At 42.7% G+C, this 24,527-nt stretch overlaps 1 protein-coding gene across 3 annotated transcripts in view; it reads right to left on the minus strand.

Annotated features, from left to right (window-relative positions):
* Positions 1-24,527, minus strand: part of SH3BP2 (SH3 domain binding protein 2) — a 300,470-nt gene that overhangs the window by 215,182 nt on the left and 60,761 nt on the right. The window contains exon 2 of one of the 3 annotated variants that reach the window (XM_085642525.1): positions 6,202-6,349. The exons of the other annotated variants lie outside the window; for them this stretch is intronic. The gene's annotated coding sequence lies outside the window, so the exon portion shown is untranslated. The remainder of the gene's footprint in view (positions 1-6,201; positions 6,350-24,527) is intronic. 3 annotated transcript variants of the gene reach the window in all.

Consider the following 24,527-nt stretch of genomic DNA (forward strand, 5'->3'; position numbering starts at 1 on the left):
CCCCCAGCATTTCACCTTTTCATGCATCCATCAATTCACTGTGCTATCAATTCATTCTTTCACCCATCCCTCTATCTTCCCATCCATCCAGCAATCCTTTCATACATTCATCTGTTCATCCATCCATCCTCTAACGTCTAACCTTCTTTTAATTTATCCAGTCATCCTTTCATCTTTCCTTCCACCTGTCACCCACCCATCTATTTATCCATCATTTTACCCATTCATACAACTAACTATCCATCCATTAACCATTCAGCCCATTAATCCATGCTTTTTCACATCCATCCATCCTTTTAGTCATCCATAAATCTGTTTTTCCATAGATTACTCTCCCTTCCTTCCATATATCCTTTCATGTATGCATCTATCCATGCACCATTCTATAATTTCATTAATTCACCCATCCTTTTACCTTTCCATACACCCATCAATCCTTAACACTGCATAGGTTCTCTCACCCTTGACTCCAAAACCCCACGGTCCTGTCATGATTCTCTCTTACATAGTTATTTGTGAGCTTTTATTTGCTGATCTGCTAGCAAAAGAGGCCCATAAATAACTAATTAGCATTTTCGGGAGTCAGCAAACCTACCCATTGCACCCAGTGACAACCCCCACCCCTCTGCATTAGCTTGGGAGGAGAGGGGGCAGGTTTATTACAATGTATTATTACAGTATTGTTAAAAACATTGATCTCTTAAAACCAGAATTCACACAGTGCCAAAGCAGCTAAAATAAAAAATAAAACATCAATAAAATAAAATTATATACAAATGTCGAGCATAAGTACACCAAATCAAATAATAACCGTAAGGTTAAAATAAAAATCTGTTGTCCATTGTTTACATATAACTCTGTCTTCCTCTGTTACAGCCTGCCTCTTTCTCTTAGTGTGGGGCCCTGCTTGGGATTTTTGCTTCTGTCGGCCTCTGTCTCTCCATGGCCGTCACTCCCCCTCCCCCCCCTCTCTGCCCCGGCACGGTTCTCTAAGCTCCGTCTAGTGCCCGCTAGCACCAGGCTCGACTAGGACGACACCTGGGCCTTTGATGGCGCCTGATGGCGGGCGGAGATACCGGGCCCTTATCTGCGGTTGAGCAGACGCCGAAACTCAATCCAGGTTCCCCAGCTCCAAGGTCGGCAACTTTTGCCGTTACGCCATACATCTTCTCTGCAGTTGCAGTGATCTCTTGGTAAATGCATATTCTATGCCCTCTCTATTTTTGGGAAGTCTCTTTATAGCCCCTAACTATAATTATCTCTTGTAGAATGCCGCCCTACGCTCTGTCCCTATGAGGGTAGTCTTTCTGAAGTGTTCTTTTTAAGAGGTCTGTCCTGTGTATGTATGGATCGGTATTTGTAGAGAGTATACCAGTGTTGCGAAATGCCAGGATTTGAAATACAAAGATTGCCTGTATAGTCTTGATTCCATCTCATCCTTCTTTCATCCACACCATTAACTTTGTCTCTTTGTCTCACCCTTGCACTTTTTCACTCCTTCTTTCTCTTTGTCACAGTTTTCCTCTTTTGTCTTCCTCCCACGTTCTCCCTTCTCAGTCTTTTGCTCTCTCTTACTATGGTCCATCTTACTCTGGTTCAAACTCTAGCCATAATAATTAAGTCTCAATCTCTTTTTTTAAGTTTAAATTTTATTGAAGAAAAAAATTAATAAACATAGGAAGACTTCATATGGAAAATGAGATATAAACATTATAAGAATGCAATCTTCATGAATAACAAGCTATAAAAAGAGAAGAAGGAAAAAGGGGGAGGGGGGTCAGGGAGAAAAAGAGGAACAAGGGAGGCAGAAAGTAAAAGGTAAGACATCATCAAAATTAGACATAATACCGGAGCTCAAAACTTATAAGCATAGAAAAATAGAATGTAGAAAATATAGATTAACTGTACTAAAGCAATACAACGAAAGGACTAACCATATGTGTAAATGTGAGAGAAGCAAAAAGACATAAGTATATCAAGGAGGTTTACGAACTTCTTCGGGAATGTTAACAGGCGTAATATTGGCGGATACGACACAGGTTAGATAGGAGGATAATGGGAGCCATAGAAGATCCCTTTTGATGGAAAGAGATATGGGAGTGACATAATTAGTGTCTAGTCTATGATGAAAGCAAACAGCATTCCACCATGCGTTGAACGTAACTTTATCTGCTTGTTTCCAATTAGAGGTAATCAAATGCAAAGCTATTGCTAATAATAAATCAATTAGTGTGGAGTTAGGAGATGAAGAAGACCAGGCAGGTGATAAAGAACCTAGGAAAATGTTAGTGTGTGAAAAAGAGATTTGGGTTCAAAAGATTTTGTTAATTTGAGACCAGACCAAGCTCCAGAAGCGAGAAATGGGAGGGCAGTCAAAGAGCATGTGTTTTAGGTCAGCAACTACACAGGAACAGGACCAGCAGGCGGGAGAAGAACCAGGAGAAATAGAAGCCAACTTCACGGGAGTACATAAAATACGTTTATAAATGAAATATAAGGTTTGAGAAGTATTAGCAGCCCTTGATGTCTTATGAATCTTTAGCCATAGCTTATCCCAAAGGGAAATAGGCCAACATTCGGCTAAGTCTTTTTTCCAAGCCAGTTCAGCTTTTCCCTTGTCTCTAATCGAAGTGAAAAACAAGCATTTATATAAAGAAGAGGCAGATGGGGAAGATGATAGTAAAGGAAAAATAGTGGAGCATTTGGATGAAGGAGTGGAAGTAGCCGGTAGAGAGTGTAGATAGTGGGAAAGAGAGGAAATGAGTAAGGTATATTTAGCCTTATATGAGGATGGTAATGAAAATTGTGATTGTAAATCCAAAAAGGACCTGGTTATGTTATTATCTAATAGCTGGGAGATCCAATGCAACCCCTTGAGCTTCCACGTTTTCCAATAAATTGTGCGATTATTAATACGTAACAATTTATTATACCAAATGGGTTGTTGGTCTAACGAAGAGGAGGAAGGGTAAGAAGAAGGATGAAGAGGTAGAAGAATTTTAGGCGTATGAGAGATAACTGGTGCGCGAAAAAGAGAGTTATTGTTAGTAAAGGCAAGTGATTCTTTAAAATCAAAAGGGGACAAAAAATATTTTTCTATATTTAGCCAGACGGGAGGATGAATTTGATGTGCCTCAGAGAGCCAGCGAGAAGACTGTTTTAGACAGAAGGCATAATGATAAGATTTAAAATCAGGAAATTTAAGGCCACCAGAAGATTTATCTGCTTTTAGGGCAGATGAAGCAACACGGGAAGGTTTATTTTTCCACAAAAACTTGGTTAAAAGAGAGTCAATTTTCTTAAAAAAGAAGGCAGGAATGTGAACTGGAATCATGGAGAGAAGATAAAGAATCAGAGGAGAAAGCATCATCTTGATAGAATCTAGACGTCCCCACCAAGAGAGAAAAAGTGGATGCCAACGATCAATAGAATCAGAAAGAGTCTTTGCAATACTATCAAGATTTATCTTTAATTTATCTGAAATGGAGGAGGAGAACCATAAGCCCAAATATTTAATCTTAGAAGTTTGCCAGGAAAAGCCCGTTTGTATAAAATCTTGTTTAAGACAAAGAACATTTGGAGGCAAAACCTCACATTTATAAGAATTGAGACGATACCCAGATAATCGAGAAAAATTATCAACCTGAGATAAAAAGGCAGGGATGGAGGTAGTCGGATTGGAACAATATAAAAGAATATCATCCGCATAGACGGATAATTTGACATGAGAGGAGTCAAGCTGAAAGCCAGTAATCTTTTCATCCAGTCTAATTTTAGTTAAAAAGGGTTCCAGGACTATTATAAACAAAAGAGGAGAGAGGGGCAACCTTGACGCACTCCCCTAGAAAGTGGAAAATAATCTGAAGTTGTCCCGTTCACAAAAATAGAAGCTTTAGGACTAGAATATAATATGGAAATAAGAGATATTAGTTTAGGGGGAAATCCTATCCATTTTAGTGCTTGAAACATAAAATCCCAACCGATTCTATCCAACGCCTTTCTGCATCCAATGCTATAGCCGCAATGGGATAATCAAGAGAAGACCGCCTTGCTGAGAATATTAAAAAAGACTCTGGAATTGTCAGAAGATAAACAAACTTTTACAAAACCCGACTGTTCAGGACCAATAAGGTTAGGTAAAATAGGGTCAATGTGAAGTGCTAGGATTTTAGCAAAGATTTTATAATCCAGGTTGACTAAAGAAATTGGCCTATAATTTTTACATAGAGATGGATTTTTATTGTCTTTAGGAATTAAACAAATCATGGCCTCTTGAAAAGTCCCAGACGAAGAACCACTAGAGATAAAGTCATTGTAAAGTGATAAAAGATGAGGAAGTAAGAGATTAGCAAAATGGAAGTAAAATTCAATAGTAAATCCATCTGGACCCGGGGCCTTCCCTCTTTTTAATAGTGAAATAGTGCATGTAATTTCAGAGGTCGTGATATCAGTCTCTAAGGAAGAAAAATCTGTGTCCTAGTGTAAAGGAGGTTCGATAGATTGAAAATAAGTAGAGAGATCTATCGAGTTTGGCTGTTGTTCAGGGGTGTATACATTTTTATAAAAAGAAACAAATGCATTTAATATATCCGTGTCTTTAAAGAAAGATGCACCAGTGTCATTTCGTATAGATTCTATTTTGGTCCGTTCACGTCTGATTTTCAGATAATTCGCTAACAATTTCCCCATCTTATTTTGACCTCCATAATATCGAGCACTGCATTTTAGAAGATAAGAAGCGGATTCAGTAGATATTTTGTTAAAAGTAAATTTTGCGTCAGTAAGATTTTTCAATGCGGATTCAGAGTTCGAATGGTAATAAGCATAGTCAAGCTGTTTGATTTTAGAAAGTAATTGGGAATTTTTTTCTTGAAAATTCTTTCTTTTTTGAGACAAAATTTATAATAAAGCCTCTGGCAGTAGCTTTAAAGGAGTCCTGAACCATTACAGGGGAAGAGTCTGGGGTAGAGTTGAAAGAAAAGAATTCAGAAGCAAAATAAGTGAATTGGCTTGTGAAGTTCGGATCTGATAGCAACACATTGTTAAAACGCCATCTGCCTGCATGAGGGGTAAAAGGGAGTAGCTCAAAATCAACTAAAACTGGAGCGTGGTCCGATATCAAAATAGAGCCAATTTCAGAATGGGAATCTTGTTGGGATAAGGGTTTACTGAAAAAGAGATAAGTCTATACGAGATTGTGAGTGATGAGGAGGGGAATAGAAACTATACTCTTGAGTAGTAGGATTGCAAAGCCTCCAGATATCAACTAAGGATTTACGGCGTATGGAGGATGTAAATTGTGAGTGCATCTTTGTGGTCGTAAATTTAACAGAAGATCGTCGATCCAAAATAGGGTCAAAAACCTGATTCAATCCCCACCAAAAATAATATACTCGTCATCAAATAAAAGAAGTTTATCCGATACCTGTGACCAAAATGTATTATCTACATTAACTGGTGCGTACACATTAAAAAGAAGAAGAGGTATTTGATTTATAAGAAGTTTGACAATTACCCAACGACCCTCTAAATCAGCTTCTTGATGCGTAACTGTAACTTGGTATTTCTTATGACATAATATAGAAACTCTGTTTTTTTTACCTAAGGCAGGGGAAGAAAAGACATTGCCTACCCAACTGCATTTCAGTTTAAGAAGCCTCAAATTCTGATAAATGCGTTTCTTGAATTAATGCAATATCAGTGTTTAATCTGGCTAAATGTGTCAGCACCCTTTGTCTTTTAATGGGGTTATTTACTCCTTTAACGTTACAACTCTAAAAATGAACCAATATAACATGAAAAGTTATTATGCAAACATTATAAGCATTACAAATTTTACTACATATGAGAAAGAAGTTAGAGAGCAGAATAATGCAAGAGAGACTCAGGAATGAAAAGAGAAAGAGGGTAAGAATAAGAAGAATATTGTAAGGTATAGCGAAATAAATGGAGAAAGAGATAGAGTAAAAGAGAAAGGAGAAAAATAGGAAAGGAAATGATTGAGAGAGAAGGAAACAGAACAAAAGTACAATACAGATGTAACAGATGACAATAAAGATTGGAAAAAATAAAAAAGTGAGAAGAGGAAAGGTTAAAGGAGAAAAACAGGTAAGGAGAGAGCAGAGGGAGAGCAAAACACAAAACAAAAATACGATATAAAAACAGCATTTGATAGTAACATAAAATGTCGAAAAGACATACCAGAACAAAACAATGAAAAAAGGGGATGGTGGGACCACATGAGGAAGATAGCACACCGGGTCGAGGACTCCGTGAGGACGCAGCACAGGGAGGACGGTCTCCAGGGGACATGAAGTTAACATATATCAAAGGGTCACAAAAACTGCACCTAAAGGGGTTCAAAAAGAAACAATATTAACAACGGGACTTACCGCAAGACAAAAAGCAGTGAGAAAGATATAACAAATACAATAACATAGAATGGATTGATACTCAAAACAATTATGCTTGAGGAATGTCCATAGAATCATCCCTACAAGAGTTCAGGAATTGTTGAAGCAACGCTGGATCCTCATAGTTCGTTGTTTTATTGTTGTAAGTCACTTTGAAGAGGCACGGGTGGAATAAGCCATAACGAGCATTCAAAGAGCGAAGAGCAGGCCTCATCTCCAAAAACCTTTTCCGACGATCAGCAGCAGCTTTGGCGTAATCCTGCGCAAAGAATAAACTGGAGCCATTCTAAGTGATCTTTCCTTTCTGCTTGGCAGCCTGAATAACTTTAAATAAGTCTGTGTACTCTAAAAAGTACAGGATGACACTCCTAGGCCTTGTTGAAGAGGGAGAGGAGACAGAAGAACTTGAAATTGAGCCCAAACGATGTGCTCTCTGAATATTCAAGGATGGAGAACTTGGAAGGTCAAGTAGCTTAGGCAAAAATGATTGGAAGAAAGATAAAGGATTCGATCCTTCAAGGCCTTCCGCAAGCCCGTAAATGCGAAGATTATTACGTCTGTTTCTGTTTTCTAAATTTTCGACCTGTTGTTTGAGATTTTGAATTTCTCTGTGAAGACAAGGAACTTGGTCAGCGGCTATTTGGATTGAAGCAACTTTTTTCTCAAGAACCTTGACTTTTTGTTCAGTGTGCGACCAGTTAACTTCGAGATTTTGTAGACGAGAATTTGTTTCTGCCATATAGGGTTTAAGTGACCGAATTTCCTCAAGTAACAGCTCCATAGAAATAGAAGGAGAAATATTGGTAGGGGAGGGAGGATTTGCTTTCACTCGTTTTCCAGGAGTAGAGGCAGAAGTGGATGGTAATTTAGATGAAATTTTTGAGGTTGTGCGAGAAGCAAGGGGAGAGGAGTTTTTAGTTGCAGAAGAGTAAGTTGTTGCATCCTCCATATTGTCTTGAAGTACACTAAAAGGATTGTGGTCTTCCAAGGACCCGTTGGGTGTAGTAATTTGCTGAGAAGAATTCCGGTTGTAGCGTGATGTTGCCATTGGAAGTAAGAAGAATAGTAAAACAGGCTCCAAAATTGGGGGGGCCAGAGAAGAGCGGAAGAAAAGCTAAATTGAATGTCTATAAGGGCCAGTCAAAAATTAGTATCTTAGTAGCAGAAGTCCAGTGAATTGTATTATGAGACAGGAGATAAGCAATATGCAAAGGAGGTGGTAAACACAGCGAAAATGGCGGCCGCTTCAAAGCCGCGGTCAGCAAACGGCAAATAATTGAAAAATAACGTGAAAATTCTTCCCCCAGCTACGCAGAACAAAAATCACAATGTAGGTCTCAGACCTTTTGAGAAAAAGGAGACCAAATACCCTATAATGTAAGCATGGGTGATTGTAACCACAGCCAACTTAAAATGGCGGTCGCTTAATTAGAGTCGGTCTGCAGGCAGTAGGCAGCTCAAAAGCAGTAAGGTTTATCCTATCTCCAGTACTATATAACTACATTCCATAGCACAAGCATTTGGGAAGAAAGAGCTCAAATTTTACAGCACTGCGTGAGGTAAAAGATAAGCAGTGGCTCGAAGTCTCAGCACTAACAACAAAATGGCTGCCATTTTGTGAGGCTCGTGGTACAAGAATTCATTACCTCATAAACAGCAGAATTTTGTCAGGTTGCAAAAGTCCATAAGGAATGTCCCCATAATAAGGAGCGTTTGGAAGAAAAAACTTAATTTACCGCGCAGTGTGAGGCAGAAGACTGACAGCGGCTACTGGGATCGGCGCTGAAGACAAAATGGCGGTCGCTACTCATCCGTGCATCCCAAGCTGCAAAAAGTAAAGAAACAGCAATTTCCGCCTCATCGCTTCCATCCGCAAAGGTCTTCGGAGAAGCAGCAGGAGTTCCGCTGTGATTAGAGGCAGTCTTGAAGACCGGGTAGCCGTTAAAATCCCCGGAGAGCTCCCGTTGCCGCTACATATCCACGGAGCTCCCGAGAATGGCGGCCATCTCCTCCGGTGCCCTACCCACGCCCCCCTAAGTCCCAATCTCTAACAAGCATTTGCAATGCAATAGGTCTCGCATTTAAGAAACTTTGACCTATTGCTATTGTAAAGGACAATGCATTTTATTATTTCAGGTTTTTAAACACATAAATAAAAGGCCTTGTCAGTTACAATGCCAATAGCTCAAAATCTCGCAATTGCAAGACCTATTGCATTGCAAATGCTTGTTTCTTTATGGCCATCCAGCTCATTTCCACCAACAGACCTTCAGTCAGTTTGCATATACCATTAAGAACACAAGCATTGGCATAGCCAATAGGTCTCGCCTTTGGGACCTTATAAGTGTTTAGCCATGCAACAGTTGATGTTGTTGCACCAAGGATATTGTGCTGCATAACTAAATACTTATAGGGTCCCAAAAGCGAGACCTATTGGCTATGCCAATGCTTGTTGTGATTTATTTTATGGTTGACAATATGTGTTAAAGTGGGGTATGGGGCCCAAATAGCCCTCAATTATCCTTCCTTCATTTTTCTAATAAATGATCACAATATGGATAGTTTTACACTTTTCAGAAGACCTAATTTTCGATTAAATGTTGGCCATCATGTATTTGACTGCATTTTTAAAATGGATAACCTGAAAATAACTGCAATGTACGACTCGCTAAAAATGTTCAAGTTCCCAATTTTAGAGCGCTGTAAGAAATGTGTTTCAGTACTCTAGAGCGCCCAAAGATTATTTTTTCCTAAACACATGGATGGAGCGCAGCATTAGAAATTTTGAAGACCACTGTCCCAGATGAATATGTACCCCTGATGGGAAGGGCGCATATGGTGTTGATATCTATAAATCTCAGGTGTCCTATTGGTTTAGGTGTGAAATTTATAAGTAAACACAATAACTTTACTGATCTTCAGATTCAAGCGGACAATTTTTATTAATGCAAAACCGCTGATGCGAAAGGCATGAAAGTCAACATGCCTAGGTTGACACGCATCAATGATAAACTAAACCCTACGATCCATGAAGCCCATGAACTTGAAAGCTGTTAGCTGATACTACATGTGATCTTCATATGATATGGCCGGAGGATTTATTTGTGCACAGTGCTGCAAAAAACACAAAATAGCACAACACAATCGTGCAAGAAAATTGGAGACACAGCTAAAGAGTTCCTGCAGGGTTTTGGTTGACACGGATTTCTTCCAAAAGTTACATTTTATCAAAGTTCCTTCCTGTTTTTCAAATTTCTGTTTCTACAGCATCTGTCTAATGAATCTTAAGAGGCAGTATGTATCTGACGTCATTCTTCGGTCAAGTACCAATTCTTAGGAGGCACTCGATGATCAAAAGGGATTTTTAAAAAAACACATGTACTGCTTACACGCAGGCCACATAACACACATGACTGTCAGAAAGTTCAAGCCAAACAGGTAACACTTCTGTAAATACTTCTCATTACAAGCAGAACTACTCACCAACACCTCAAATGACCACCTGTCGCACACTTCCCACATTAATGCATTCCCAATACATCCCATCAATTCGCTTTCATCGGGACCTCTGCACCTTGGCTACAGAGGCGGGACCATGACATTTCTAGAGGCAGGTGAACGGCATGGGGCAGTCCAACGACACCAGATGTGTGATCGGAGCCATGGCGTCATCGGAGTCAGAGGGAGCGGGGTGTGTGTGACGTCACTACTAATGGGGCGTTGCAGGTGAAATGTGAGGCCGACTATGCCAGATTAAGCTGCGATATTGAGTCACGAGAGGGAGTTAAGGAGTTGCCTTTTGAGAGAAAACTTAAAAAGCGGGAAACAGTGAGCTGAGCTTTTGTGGTGAGATCCTGATTTATTCTCTGCTGGTTCAGGGAAGAGTAGAGGTATTGTGTAGATTGGGACAGAGGTGCGGTGGCAGAATTGCATAGCTGCCACATGCCTCCAATGTCTCCTGCGACATTGTTAGCCAGCCCTGCGTTTTATGCCAAACAATTCATTTGCAGAGCGAAGATGGACCATACCTAAATAACGAGGGTTACAAATGCCCTTGCATCATTAGTGCTGTTGGCAAAACGGTCGCACATGACAAGGGGGTTTAAATTACGGAAATGCTCTTACTCTCTTGGATTGCACTTATCTTTATCGGGTTGTACATCTTGCTGGGTTCTACAGCAAACAATCTATATGTGCACCTGCACTGGCGCTTCTTCTTCGAAGCGCCAGACAGTCAGAATATGGAGTATGGCAAGGAGACGGCCTACTCATTAAACGGCATGTATCTAGTTTATCTGTGAGCAAAGACAAATATAACAAGCGGCACTGAAAGCGATCGCTTTCGCGATCACTACTGTAAAAAAAACACACGCCCGCGAGTGGTGGGCGCGCGCCACAGCGAACATGTGTTCTCAATTATCACGCCTGAGTCTGGGCACGATTATTGAAACCACATGGCCTTTGGTGCGCGTAAGACACCAATAGGCCATGGGCGGAGCAATGCGTCCGCCTTTTGCCTATTGCGGATGCCAAAAGGAAAAGCACACGCACGAGCGTGTGCGATTCCAGGCTCCGTTTCTAAACCACCTACAACAGGGCTCTCGCCTGGGCGAGCAGCGCTGCGCCCTGCAACGCAGGGCACGAGCCATAAAAATGAGCATGCCCAACACCCCTCAACCACCAGCACAAATTAAGTAGTGTATGTAAAGCATGGTGCGGTATGGAGTTAATTGAGTAATATCACTTAGATTGTGATGCAATAGCGTGCCAAATATAAATATTATTGGGGTTTGTCACTGAGATGCAAGAGCAGGCACATATTTAACAAGCATTTACAATGCAATAGGTCTCGCATTTGCGAGAGTGTGAGCTATTGGCATTGTAAATGACAATGCCTTTTATTTATTTATTTAGAAAACCTGCAAGTAGTGATTAAACACGCACTTTTTACTTCTAGTGCTTGCTTATGAGAAGCGAGGCTGGAGGTAACTGGGGCTTTTTTACTGCCAGCCTTGCTTCTCGTAAGCAAGGACTGTAAGTACAAAGTGCGTGTTTAATCACTACTTGCAGGTTTTCAAAACACATAAATAAAAGGCATTGTCATTTACAATGCCAATAGCTCAAACTCTCGCAAATGCGAGACCTATTGCATTGCAAATGCTTGTTAATCCCAGATGTCATCATTTTGTACTTTTGTATTGTAAACTCGCAGCTCCTTCAATGAGTCAATTATACATGATAAACACTGTGTGATGTTACAACTTTTTCCTTTCTATTAGTATTAGCTACTCTCCTATAGCATACTTGCTCCGTTTTAATTGCTACCGAACTCAGTGGAACTTATTTTAACCAGGAGCGGTGGTGGAATCAGTGGTATTCGAACCTGTGACCTTCAGATTGCACACATAGGATTTCTACATGGGTAGCATATGTTCACTGAGCTATCTAACAGGATTAGCACTTACTGCTGTGGTGCACACATTAAATTCTGTTTTTATTAAGTGCCTGAAAACAACACCCCGATTGTTTGTACAGTTTAATCTCATTTAATTGTAGTTGGATAGCTAACGCTTCCTTATGATTTTCATCCCACGGCAATTTCACTGTAAGCTTTTAGAGCACAAATCTCGGTGCATTTGCCAATTGGCAAGGACATTTAAAAGAAGGTGTGACATAACACATTTGTTGAACATAAGAAGGGGGGCACAGCATGCCAAGGGCTACAGAGCCCACAAAAAAGAAGGACTTTTAGCACCAACAAATAAGGATCAGTGTCACAGGGATGCAGAATGGAATTAATTCAGCTTTACTCCAATGACCCCATGCCTGACATATCGAGCCAGCTAGAGACTTAATGACAGAACTGAAGAGAAGCACATTTATAATGGGATTCTAATGTCATCATTAGTTAACAAAAGAAACTAGATTGGAGCATTATACTGTGCACGCCATCATACATACATAGGACAGGATAGGTAGTTAACCGATAGCATCCCAGGATGTCTTTCATCTCTCGTTGGGTGTACCTCCAACAGCAGCAGCGCTGGAAATGAGCACCAGAGAGTGCTGTTGTCGGGGCAGCAGGACTGCCCCATGCATATGGCCAAGTCTGAACTGGGCTGGTGTGGTGAGCAAAATAACGATGGATTAAACCCAAATCTGTGACTGGGGGTGAATGTTTTGCCAATGTGCAACATTCCGTCCATCATCTTGTGTGTTTTGCTGTTCGCCCTATGTGGGAAGGGTATGCCCAGACGTGGGTCCCGTGCTCACTACGCCACTGGAGTCAAGCTATTCTGGCTGAAGAGGGGTGAAACCCCGAAACCGGTCCTAGGATGCTTGATTCCGGTCCAGGGAAGACATGGCTTGGCAGTTCGGGCTGGACTGTTCCCACAAGGAACAGGGTCAAGACTGATTTGCATATGGCCAAGTCTGAACTGGCTTGGCGTGGTGAGCAAAATAACGATGGATTAAACCCAGATCTGTGACTGGGGGTGAATGTTTTGCCAATGTGCAACATTCCATCCATCATCTTGTGGGTTTTGCTTACCACCCATCAAGAACAGCCCCCATGCCAGTAGTGTTCGGTATCTGTGCTGGCGTCAAAGGCCCCTCATGCCTGGTGGCCCTCTTAGGCCCAACAGCCTCCCACTGCAGAAAATCTACACTGGGCGGGTCAGCGGCTCTTCCTTAAGGGTGGGTTAATTCTTTATCACAATTAAAATGGTGAAATCTGGCTAAATATTTCATGACTGGTGGTTCGCTGCACTCTACCAGATATTTTTTTTAAGATCAGTCATTAGTATAACTTCTTCATTTTGATTATCATTCTTGGATCGCCTCGTTCTGTGACAATTTGAATTTCTTTTATCACAAAGTTGAAGATAATGCCAGAGATTTACTTGATCACTGGGAGACTAAACATATTGTCAAGGAGTTTTACAAGAAGATTTCACAATGATCTGAGTCAAGAACTAACACAGAGGACAGGAAATTAAAAATCTAGCAGATATGAGACGTGTTTCTTTATATGAGTCTTCTAGAGCCACCTACATCCTGAAGAAGTGAGTTTCAGAAAACACCAGGAGGGATTAACTGGTAGAATCCAGTAAGATTAACAATCCGTCAAACCCTCCTATGGTTCTTGCTAGGAAAGAGGTAATGACCGCTTGATGAATGCATCAAGGCTTGTGCATAATAATAATAAAAATAATAAGAAGAATAATAATGATAATGTAAATGCAGTCTGACTTTTATAGTACATACCCTCAGTGTGAAGGTGGAATATATTATGCGTATCTATGCAAAATCAATCAGATGTTCATGAAAAAAAGGTAAAGAGCTTCAGTGAGGGGCAACATCATAATCCCCATCTGAATGTTTTATACCGCTCCTTCAGCTTGTGCGAGGTGAGTTTGTTGCTTATCTGTTGTGGAATGTTATGGCTCTGTGGGCAAAATTAGATTTTCTTGAACAAAAGGTGGAGACAATTGGTGAGGATCGACATCATATTAGCCACCTGATAATGTCTTATATCGCTTCTCCATCTTGGAAGCAACAGGTGTCTTTTCCAGCAATCTCAATCAGATGGTCAAGAAAAATGATTCTGAGCCTTGGTGAAGAGCAATGTCAAAGCACCAGAGAAATAAAAGCTGAACCAGTATCAGGTGAAGACCTAAGAACAATCACTAGAAGACAGTCAAGGAGAGTAGCAGAATGCCGAGAAAGAAAATCAAGCAAGCTATGGGAAAGGGAGAGACTTTAGGTAAAGTATCATATAATTGGGACTAGTAACCTCTGTTATTTACACCATCTAGAGACATCCAAAACTGTGTTAAGAAGTACCATACAAAATAAATTGTTATTATTGAGCCAGCTACCCGCAGCCTGTGACAGCCCCAAATGCACTAGACCTGAATTTATTGAGAGGCCAGATGTAGCCCAGACAATGGGAGTTGCAGCAGCCAGGGAGAATGGAGAATACCCACTAGAGACCTGTCCATTAGCAGTCAAGGCAAGATGCTCCAGAGAAGCTCTCCGAGTAAAAACCCCTAACAAGAAGAAGCAGCAACTGGTCATACTTCACGACCAGGCTGAGTTTGAGTCTATATGAAGAGTCAGACCATGTAGAGAGAGGAGACTGACCAACAACTAGAAAGACAACGAAAAGTAAGTAGCCCGCCTTATTCACTTAAAAAAAAAAATCTAGGACAATAGCGGAGGAGGTACTGTGTCACAAAAGTGAGCTGTGGAAAGCGGTTTTAAATGGCTGTCAGAAATTTAAGTCGCAAGTCCAAAGTTGCAGACCTATAAGCAAACACCAGTAAGAAAGTCAATGAATTAAAAAACCTGCAAGTATAATAACGAAATGTGGGAACTACGAAAAGGAAATCTAATTACATTCATTGAGCTAAAGAACTCCCAAAATAAGAAACTACCTCTATCAAATTTTGTGTTCGAGCAGATCATGTGATTGGCATCAGTGCTTAATTTGTAATAGAATCAGTGCCCATGACCAAAGCCAGCGGCCGTTGATTTAAAATGATAGCACGCTGAATATCAAGGCTACATAGTCTTGAATCCCCCTAATGCCTCTTTAATCCGCTATCAGGCTAGACAATGCCTGCCCCTCTGTCTCACTCTTACTGGTCCCTGCTTTCTCACTTTGGGTCGCTTTTTCCGTCTTTCTCTTCCTCCTTCCTTCGCTTTTGTGTATTTTTTCCCAGGATGCCTGCTAATGAACATTAAACATATGGGGAGGTATTCCCGAGGGATGTGGTGTGGGGTGGTTAACAGAAAGCTAGTTTTACTTTTAGAACAAATACATGGTAAGAAAAATGAGGGTGTAAAGTAAGAGGCATCAGGGAAAGGGTGGCTGGAGAAGAGTAAGGTAGCATACTTGGTGTGGCTCCCCCACGACTATTCCCCTTCAGCTGGGTCAGTGCGAAGGGAGGGGGGAATCATTAAGAAGTCTGTCCTACACTACAAAACAAAACTACAGATGGGTAGCTGCCAGTAGTAGGATTGTTAGCAGCTAAGGGAGTCCAAGGGACACCAAATGAATAAGAGCGAAGCTCGAGTTGTCTATGTTTTCACTTGGAAGCTTTACCTTTGCACCTACCCATCTACAAATTTCTTCTAACCCTGTGGAGCTTATCCTATGAATCAGATGTGCAGGGGAAGAGGAGTCATGAGGAATCCATACGCCGAATGGTGTGATCTCTTTCAGTTGCCCATTCGCCCTCTCCAGCAACTGTATTTAAAAAATAAAAAATTCCCATTTTACTATCTCCCTCCACCCCTGTTAGTATTATCCGCACACAGAAATACTAGTGGCGGCTCCTCCGCTGAGGTGGAGGAGCGTCGCCCCGCTAATTATAAGCAGTGTTACAAAGGAAAAAATAATAACTGAACGTACAAGAAGAAAAAGAAAAAAACAATTGTTCGATTAATTAAAATCTTTACAATAGACAAACACTCTGATAATAAAATATAATAAAAAGAGATTCTGTAAAACACAAGTTAAAATGTTTGACAGTGCATAATTACATAAAGCCAAGAGGGTACCAAATTTAATTTTTCATAATTTTCTTGACAGCATGAGTTTTCTGTAAAAAAGAAGTGCCATGAGGGGCAGATAACTTTGTTGCTAAAAAAGAGAAATACCGTTAAAACACAGTAAAAGAAACGGACAAGGCACAAGTCCAGAAAAGTCCAACTGTCTGATCCACTCAATTTAAGGCTCTATCTAAAAGGAGGCTGGTCCCTACATGGAGAAGGAAAGGGACTCTGGTGTCCCTGCGAAATTCGGGCCCATGAAGTGAAGTGACCAGCCAGTAAACCACAGAGGTTGGTCCAGAGAAAAGGTGGCGACTGACTGCATTTATGAGAGGGAAGCGACCCAGTGCAATAAGATGGAGATTTGGTTACCAGCACTCCCACTGCATTAACCTTTTTGCCGCTCTTGTGACAAACTTGGTGAACCGGATATTGCGCATCTGGTTCTCTGGGTTCATGGTTGCTGAGATGGCTTGGCGGCAGGAGCGAACACCAAGTTTATTCCATTCACCACATAGCAGCAGTCATCGATCGTTGAGTAAGGCAGGGCAAACACATGCCACGTGCTCAATCGACTCTGAAGGACACCCACACCCCCTGCACTTTGTATTGTCGTTTGAGCGGCGCCGATCTGGTAGATGTTGCAAGAAAGGCCATTCACCCATCCTGAGGGAAAAAAATCTTTTTTGCCATGTTACTGCATAGGTGCCCGATAGATATGGCGCCACGGTCCCTGGTTTAAACCCCGATAAAACCATGCAGGCGTATTTGTGTTTTGCCAGTTGTGCCCTATCAGAGTGAAAAGACCAGGACCAGACTTTTTTTTTTTTTAATGTATGTTCTGAGGGCCTGCTGGGATGGGTTAATTCCCCAGATTTTAGTGGCGTCCAGCATTTGCACTGATTAAATTCTAGATGCCAGCGTTGTTTTCGACCCACTTGGCTGGTTGATATTTCTTGCCACAGCATAGCCTCCAGGCTTCCTTCACTTGAAGTATGCAGTTTGTTGCACAGCTTGATAAAAGCACCGGCCCCAACCCCTCGATGGTCTAGAAGGCTGAACTCAAGTTTTATCTGAGCTGGGGATGAGGATTTCGGAAGACTCCATACTCGCTCGAAGATTCTTGCTATTATCCTTGTTCACCAGACAGGAGTCTTACCCCAGCATAATGTCCTAGCCATAAGTTAAATAATTGGAGGTTTTGGCTTTCATGACGGTTAAAAGAAGGGACAGACTTGGGCCGGATAACTACCTCGCAAACTTCGTTAGTGCTACCTCGATTGACTCGATGTCCACCTTGTACAGGGCCTGAGGAAGGCAGTTTGGCCCGGGGCCCCGTCTGACTGGCTGTTGCTTATAATTCTGAATTCGATTATCATTTTATTTGTTCCTGCGGCTCGGGCGGGTGGGACTGTTCAGCTGACAGGGCAGGGCAGGGTAGGGCAGGGGTGGTTTGTCCACTCCCAAGAGCACATGTCTCTATTTGCCAGCCTTACTGGTCCAGCACAACGGTCATGGGCACTTTCCCTGTTCTCCACACAGGCTACATTACAGCCTGTGTGGAGAACGTGCCCAGGCTCCCTGTCCCTGGCTGAGCATCGAACCACGATGCGCAGACCATCCACAACGTTGCATTGCAGCATTGTGATTGGTCAGGGGAGCCTGGGTGGTTCCTGGTTCCCGAGCCCAGATGAAGGAGAGACGCAGCAGCGATAAGGGACTTTTTTTTCTATTACATCCCCACTACACCACCCCTGTCTGTGTGCCAGCCGCCACTGCAAAATACACAAAAAAACAGAGGGCTTAACGGCCCAGCACCCTCGAAAACGGCCAACCTTTCCCCATAATTATAAATAGACCAATACCTGGTGACTTGTTACCATCTCAACAGTGCCTGCTCTAATATTTTAAATATAAAGAAAAAAAAGAATACCTGGTGACCTGCCACCCTCTCCAATGTCCCTCTGTGCATTGCCATGCCATGCCCTCTACTCTCTATCGGGCAGCTGGTAGGCAGCACTGCAATGACAACAGTTCTTTGAGAGCAGCTTGTCAGCACAGACTGGCATACACGTGCTAGTAGGGAAGGAGGAGGTGGAGTGCCTCCTGCCTTGTTCGGGACGGCTGAGACCTCGGAGAGGTGGCGGAGATGGCAGGCTGTCAACCGCTGCTCCACCAAAGTATACAAAAAAGTGATGGGTGGAATGCTTGAATTAATCTCAGCCACAGGTAATTACAAGGGGCTGCATCCCAGTCCATTGTTATTTTGCACAACATGCCGCCTCAGTCTTTTTTGTGTTTTAATTCTTTATTAAGTTTTTCTCATTACTGTAACAACCGTCGAACAATAGAAATACACAGACCAGTAGCCACGCAGGGTGAGAAAATCAGTAGAATGCAAACCCATAATCCATCTGTAAACCAGATCCCCAATGAAACAATTACTCATTAATAACTTAAAAGAGGGCAAAAGAACACAACCATCAGGGAGGAAAGGGAAATGGGAACATGCTTCTGCAATGGGGAGGAAGTATTGGAGGCTTTAACACTCACATGGGAGGAAAGAAAATAAGACTCTGCTCCTTCCTTTAACAAAAGTCAACAATAATTGGGTGTAAAAGTCTGGGAACCCTCAAGAGGAATGGGCCTGGGAACAAAACATAGGGGGTCTCCTGGAACATGAAGGAGGACGGGATACACCGTGGACAACTTAAATGTATGGGTAAGTTTGGCACTTCATTCTTTAAGAAAAGAGCCCCAAACCTCTTCAAATGGCTACAATTTGTCATTTAGCTCATGAATAAGGCGCTCAAAGCATGCCATGTCGTACATGTTTTCCAACCAGGTCTGTAATGAGGGAATTAGTGTTGATTTCCACAAGATGAAGAATCGCCAATTTAACCACCCATAGGGTGGTGGAGAGCTATCTATTAACATGCTGGGTCACTAAAGGGAGGTCAGAATATCATACAGGAGCACTAGCCGGCCTGTCAGAGGCCTATCTATCCCGAGGTCCTTTCTATTATGGTCCTAAACCTGCGACCAAAAGGTCTTCAACCGGTTAAGTCCCCATAAAATATAACCCTGGGTGGGGAACTCCGCTCCGACAGCGGAGTTTGCCGAGTTTTGCCAACTCCGAACTCCACTGGGAGTGCGAGGTTGGCAAAAAAAAAACTCTGGCTCTGCCTAGTGGTGGAGTTTCCCCCCTGCCACCCACCCCTAGACCCTGCCAGAGTCATCCCCTTACCTTGATCTTGATGCGAGGCGTTGTCCTTGCCCAGCCTGTATCTTCGGCGCAGGAGGATTCTACTTTTCCTCCAGTGGGCTGTGAATGATTGAAGTGTAATAAACAGTCAGATCTAAGGAAGTTTGAAATATATGATGCTCCAGCATCACCGATAAGGGTGTGGCCCAAGAAGTAGGCAACCAGTACATAGAGTGGCCCAGCTGCTGCACCAGCCAATAACGCTCCAAAGGAGGAAGACGTAAGCCACCTTTCCCCGATGTGGAGCAGAACTTAGCACCCTTTAATCTCGATCTATCTGAAACCCAATTGAATCGGGAGATGGAGTGTTGGATGCTCCGCAGACGAGAGACCGATATAACCAGGGGCAACATTCCAAAGACGTAATTAAATTTGGGGAGGACATTCGTCTTGACAACCTGGACCCTACCCCATAGGGATAGGTTAAAGGCAGACCACCTCTAGAAATTGTGCTCCATACGATGGGTTGTATATTGTTCAGGACCATGTCTTTAAGACAACTATTAATATAAACTCAGAGGTATTTAATTGGGACTGAAGCCACTTGAATGGCAAGCTACCCAGAGAGGCTTTTGTGGTGGCGGGATTTAAGGGCAGGGCCTCTCATTTCGACCAGTTTATCTTATAGCCTGAAAACTGGGGAAAGATATTCAGTTAAGAAATCAGAGCAGCTGCTGAGGGGTTTGATAATGTCAAGAGAACGTCACCCGCGTAGTAAAAGGCCTTAACCTCACCCACTCTCATGAGAATATCTTGAATGTCGTCTTTTGATGGAATTGCCATCGCTAGAGGCTCCAGAGCTAACAGAAACAACAATGGGGATAGGAGACAAGCCTGTCTGGTGCCTCGATGGATGTCAACAAATGGGAAGGAGAAACCTCCACATGTTACATATGCAGTGGGTTCACAGCACATGCCCCTAGTTATTGTGAGAAAGTCGTTAGCCATGTTCATCCTCTTCATGGCCTGAAAGAGGTAACTCGAATCGACATGATCGAGAGCCTTTTCGGCATCCAGAGAGAGGAGAACCTTCTCTTCTAACTCGTCCATCACCTGCCAAATATGCGAGAGAGGGCACAAGTGATTGGTCGAGGAGTGTCTGGAAACGAAGCCCACCTGAGAAGAATAAATAAGAGGATGAATAGTGTTCTCCAACAGGAATATTCCAGCCTCAACTGCCAGGCCAGGTCCTCCCCGAACTGGAACACAAGCAATCTAAGACGGTTGACCTCTCATTGAGGCTTCAATTGGGCATCACTCGGTTCCAGTGGCACTGCAAGTGTGGCACCCAGTTTTGGGCATGCCCATCACATTTAGGGCACCAGACTGAGTAATACAAAAAAGTGATGGGCTTGAATTAATCTCAGCCACCCCCGTTTCACCATCTAATGACCCAGGGAAGGAAGCTGATCAATTCTTATATTATAGCAGTGAAAAATAAAAAACTCATTATTTTATGCCAGAACATTGAAAAACTGGGTTTCCCAACCGGTTTACATGAGAACGGCTTATAATTAAGTCATGCATAATGTACAGATTCTTTTCACCTTGAAGTTCTTTGCTGTCTATGATATCACAAAGAACCGCCTCTGTTAAAAATATCCCTCTAAACATTTACATATCTATTACTGTATAGTGTATTACCCAATGGCGGCAGCCACTGGGTAGCTCTAGTTAGAACCACATTTCCATAGGAAATTGATTTTTTGGTTTGATTAGAACCTTGGCAGTTTGATGAATTTTCACAAAACTGCCCAAAAAGTAGCCTCATCCATCTCATCTCCTTCCTGAAAAGTTTCAGGGTGATCTGTCAAGAGGAGGGGGTCTGAGAAAAAAAGGGGGGGTCCCAAAAGGCCTTTCCCCATGCCATTTTCCATTGCAAAATTTAACAGAGATACTGCAAAAACGGATGAACAGAATTACATCAAATTTGGCAGAAAGCTAGATCTTGGATCAGGAAGCATTCTTTTTGTTATTTGGTTTTAATCTATTTAGTAGTTTTTGAGAAATTAAGGTAAAAATGAATGTAGATTTCACACCGCAGTGAATCTGATTAGCTGCCACCACATGACAAAGATATAACAGCAGCTATTTTAGAACCTGCGACTATGCCTACGTGGCCTGAAAGAAAAAAGAAAAGAGAAACATATGGGGTTAGGGTAGGGATAGCCTGCCTTCCTTGGGCCCAAACAGATTTTTTTTTTTTAAAACAGGCTGCAGAACTGCAGAGGACCAGCTGAACCACAGACCTGTCAAAAAGCAATGGGCAGGGTCCTGCCCTTTTCATTATTATCCGCACAGGGTGGACCAGGGTCGAGGGGTTGGAGTTTTGATATATTAGGGGAGGAGGGCATGTGGCAGCCCCCTCTCTTAGACCCTTCAATAGGCCCTTGGGACCCCATCCTTGGGGTGATTGCTTTTCTTTTGGGAGAGGGGCTTGCAGCCTCCAGTCCCCAAACCTTCGATAGGCCCAGGGACCCCATCCCCTGGGACTCATTTCTTTGGGGAGAGAGAGGTGTGCGGCCCCCTCATCCAGCTGTACTACGGCCCTGAGAACCCCATCTCCTTGGGCTGGAGATATGGCTTCTGTCTCCGGGGAGGGGAGCAGTAATGGTTCCTCCAGGTGAGAGCAAACATTTGCTGTTGTTTTTTTCCCTGCCCGCAAGAACGTCAAGGAAAAATATTTACTTCTGCTAGAGGAGTAGAGTAAAAATCTGCACACGCAGGACATACGCAATGAAGATCTGTGAGACCGGGGAGACTAAGGGACCACTTGTCACATTCTGCAGAGGTGCCCCATCATTCTGCGTTATGCCACTGGGGGCTCCCTCTTTATTATAGTTCCAATATTGCTACAATACAATTTGCTAAGAATAAGGTGGGATTTCCCCTTCAACGCTAGTCCGGAAACCTTGGACCCTGTTTTGAGTCTGGCATTCTCTTGAGTACATATTCTAGTGTCAAGGACTTAATTCTTCTTTTTCATGACCAGCAATTGTAGTCTGGGTGAGATATCGATGGGACATATTGTGCATGCTGCCTCCAAATAGCCTGTTCTCTGCCCTTAATAATCTATATTTGATTCTCTCTTGTTCAATGTATCCAAGTCGTCCTCTAAGGCCTGGTGATTAAATTCAAACTTTACCAGCTACTCGGGTTTCTGCAAAGGCTTAATTTGAGGTTCTTCCAGGTGCCTTCACCATCGTCACAGATCGACGCGGTGCAAGCACCCTCAACCTGTGAACGCGAACACTAATAGAAGTAACACCAAAGAGATCTTCAAGCTGGTTGCGCCTGCACGGGATTGGTTGACCGGCACACGTGTCTCTTGGACAATGTATATATAGGTGCATAAACCCCTGCGGACAGCTCGAACCACTTTCTTGGGCACTATGGCTCACAGTTGCTGTAATGTCTGCCCACATTCGTCTGCACTTTCCCTCACGAAACCCCCCTCAAATCCCTCCTTTTGTTAGCAGTGCCGCTGTTCACCTTCCGCCTCCTGCACCAATGAAGCAAGTAACCCGACTCCCTGCCCAGATCCACGGGCGATGAGAAGGCCCGTGTTGGTTTGTTTTCATCTGCGGTTGGATTAAGGAAATATGCGGTCGCTGGAGTTTCCCCGGCGGCATCATAATATTTAAGATAACGTTTCTATGGAGCAGAATGCGGAAACAAATGTAAAGCAATTCTGACCTTGCACCGGGGGCGTGCGGGATTAAGGACACAGGGGTGTGGCCGGTTATAACCAAGAGCTGGTCAACAGCACGGCTGTCCAACTTCGGCCCAGGGGGGCAGGATAACAACAGATTATGGAAATAACAAAATACAACAATGGGTTCTCCTTCTAAAAATACATTTTAACGTTTTTCAACATTCACATTGGATAAATGAATCTTTTAACATCTGTGAATGAAGAACATCTTTAATACTGCCCTTTACAAGTGGAGTCACTGTATTTCCTTACATCATGTACATATTCTCAGGTTTCATTTGATGCTGGGTCACCCGGGACGATTAATGTTCTTAGGGTTTTAGGCAATGTCTATTCAGGTCTTTATGCAAACATCATGATTTGTGGCATTCTTCATAGAAATAACACTGAGCTGTCACTGTGTCTCATATTTCCAAGAGAACAGTGATCAGCAAGTATCGTGACTTTTCATATTAGAATTGCCCTTATTTTAATTAGTTCTGAAACGGGAAACGGCCTTACCAACGTGGGCTGAGCCAAGCGTGCCATTATTTTGAAATGAAGGATGAGATCGGGACAGCAGCACACAAAGCCAATCTAGCAATTTACAAAGAGGCACCCCTTAGATTGTTCCATGATGTATAAGAAGTTATGTTGATGATATTAAATGAGGGATCCCGTGCTTAAATAAGGTGATGGAGTAGGGAAAACCCATCAACTAAAAAACACAAACCCCCCTTTCTTTTTGCCCAACAATAGGATCAGAAGAACTCATTATTTACTTTCCTACTTTATTCATTATTGTAATTCTTTTTGCATTACATGCTTATATTTATCAACTACCATAATTATTATCAAAGTTAAAAAAGAGTGACCATCAGTCCATCTACTGCAGATCACATGAATACAAACATATCTCGTAGTAAAAAAAACACACTTAACACATCCATTATCAATCATTCTACTCACATACTCTCATTTCCATTCATTCACTCATTCAAATATCTTAAAATATTCAACAAATATCAAGGGTCGGGGTGTGACTTGGCACCAGCCGTGATGGCGGCGTAGCTTCTGAGCTCTGCCGGGGCCTGCGACGAAGCCCGCGATATCCGTACAACAGCCGGCTACTAGCGAAGTGAATGTGCCGGTACTATGCTCCTGACAGTGTGTTGTATCCTGCCTATTGTATGTTCCTATGTATGCCTTTACCCATTTCATGCTCTTCTATTGGAATGCCTCTGCACTGTGATGCACTATGGAATGTTGGGTGCTGGTTGAAGATAAGCCACAGTTATGATGGTCTGAGCTGCCTGCTGGCTGCTCCTGGTGGGGCTTATTCCAGGCTACTTAACAACTTACAATAAATCTTCATGAAATACCTCAACCAGTCTGGACTCCATTACTACACAGTGCCCGGCGGTGAGGAAGGCATTGCTAAAGCCCGGGATTGCCAGATTAACGACAAGATGAGGCAGTGCCCTGCTAGTCAACGGCCCTGGGTAGACGACGTGAAGGAGGCGGAGTCGCATTGTGCGCCAGCTGCAGCTGAACACATGCGGCCGGGGGTCGCTGCTACGCGAGGCCGCGGTGCTCG

This window comes from Triturus cristatus, chromosome 2_2 (genome assembly GCF_964204655.1).
Source record: "Triturus cristatus chromosome 2_2, aTriCri1.1, whole genome shotgun sequence".
Lineage (NCBI taxonomy): Eukaryota > Metazoa > Chordata > Amphibia > Caudata > Salamandridae > Triturus > Triturus cristatus.